This window comes from Leuciscus leuciscus (assembly GCF_965113295.1).
Source record: "Leuciscus leuciscus genome assembly, chromosome: 9".
Classification (NCBI taxonomy): domain Eukaryota; kingdom Metazoa; phylum Chordata; class Actinopteri; order Cypriniformes; family Leuciscidae; genus Leuciscus; species Leuciscus leuciscus.
Genome location: NC_138733.1, coordinates 39415452 through 39417440, shown reverse-complemented (window position 1 = coordinate 39417440; position 1989 = coordinate 39415452). Strand labels below are relative to the sequence as shown.

Here is a 1989-nt window from a genome sequence, read left to right as displayed (position 1 = left end):
TACCCAGCTGGAGTTCTGCTGGGGTTAATCCAGTGGTCTCTTGAACGGCTGAATTAAGGGCGAATCTGAATTCTGGTAAGAACTGGTCCCACCTCTGATGGTTGTCGTCCACATAGGCCGCCATCATGCTCTTGAGATTTCGATTAATTCTTTCTGTCATGTTGGTTTGGAGGTGATAGGCTGTAGTTACTTTGGGAGTAACACTCCAGTTCTCACATAACTCTCTGAAAACAAATGAAACAAACTGAGCGCCTCTGTCTGAGAGAACGAAGTCTGGTACGCCCCACCGTGTCAGGATGTCTTTTCTGAAGATGGAGGCAACATTCTGGTGGATCTGAGGTGGATCTGAGACTGCTGGGAATGTAGATTCTGTAATGCAGTTGATTATACAACAGTCAGGTATGTTTTGTGATATAATTTGTCCTCAATTATTTCGTACTGGTCAACCAGACTGGCACAATTATCTGCAACGGCTTGCAATAATTTTGTAACTTCGGGGTCTTTGTGCTGTTCTTCCCACAGGACAACATCTGTCACAGGCAGTGCTGGGTCTTTTCCGCTGGTGTACAAGTTACATCCTGGGGTAACCGAAGACCTGGATAGAGCATACGGAGCTACATTTAGCTTCCCTTTTCGGTACTCAATAACAAAATCGAATTTCTGTAATCGCAGAACCCAACGAATGAGGCGGCTGGTGGTTTTTGTGGAGTTCATGACCCATTGCAACGCAGCATGGTCGGTAACAACTGTAAAAAGCTTGTGCTCCAAGTAATGTTGCCACTTTTCCAGGGCCCAGATGACTGCAAGACATTCCTTCTCCGTTGCAGTATAATTGAGCTCGGCCCCAGTTAAGGTTCGGCTTGCATAAGCGATAACCTCCTCTCTGCCAACATCCCTCCGTTGTGCTAATATGGCACCCAGGCCGATGTCACTGGCATCGGTGTATACAATAAATGGCCGCTGAAGATCGGGATGGCCCAGAATGGGAGGTGAGGTGAGGCAAGACTTTAGCTGGTCAAAAGCTTCTTGACACTGAATTGACCATTGAAAACTATGTCCCTTCTTTTTCAGTGCGTTGAGGGGTTCAGTAATCTTGGAAAAATTTGGAACGAATCGGTGATACCACCCTGCCAACCCGAGGAACCGCTGAACTTCCTTCAAGTTCGTAGGCACAGGGTAGGCATGAATGGCTTCAGTCTTACAGGGGTTTGCTGAAATGCCCTTGACACTTACAACATGTCCTAGGAAGGTGAGTTCTTGAAGACAGAATTGACTTTTCTTCAAGTTTATGGTGAGACCAGCAGTTTCTAGTCTATGGAGGACAGTCTGGAGGTCGTGGAAATGCTGTGTTATTGAAGGCGAGTACTCAATGATGTCATCGATGTACACAAAGCACATTTTTCTCCTTAGTTCTCCCAGAACTGTCTCCATGAGCCTCTGAAAAGTTGCGGGAGCATTTTTGAGCCCAAACGGCATAACATTAAATTGATAGAGACCTGCAGGAGTGATGAAGGCTGTCTTGGTTTTGCTGTTGGGGTCCATGGTCACCTGCCAATATCCACTGTTTAGATCAATTGTAGAGAAGATGGCTGCCCCAGAGAGTGATTCCAGAATTTCTGTTATATTGGGAAGAGGGTAAGCGTCACTTTCTGTTACAGAATTAACTTTTCTATAATCCACACAGAATCTAAATTTACCGTCTTTTTTAGGTACTAAGACCACCGGTGATGCCCAACCAGAGTGGGATGGTTCAACTATTCCTTGCCTCAACATCTCATCAAGTTGCTCCTCCAGAGCATGTTGCTTGAGGGGAGACAAACGGTATGGTCGCTGTTTAATGGGGACTTGGCTGGTGGCATAGATGCTGTGTTGCGGAACCTCAGTACGTCCAGTACGGAGAGTACATACTTGAGGGCTTTCGTTCAGGATTTTGAGTAACTGTAGCTTATCATCAAAGGGTAAATGAGCAGCGTCCACAGCATTTTTTAT

General features: G+C 45.9%; 1 long non-coding RNA gene across 1 annotated transcript; it reads left to right on the top strand.

Annotated features, from left to right (window-relative positions):
* The first annotated feature begins 576 nt into the window (after positions 1-576).
* LOC309506178 lies at positions 577-1635 on the top strand. The gene is made up of 3 exons (XR_014208677.1): positions 577-989; positions 1072-1176; positions 1246-1635. It is a non-coding gene; the product is annotated as an uncharacterized lncRNA (long non-coding RNA).
* The last annotated feature ends 354 nt before the right edge of the window (positions 1636-1989 follow it).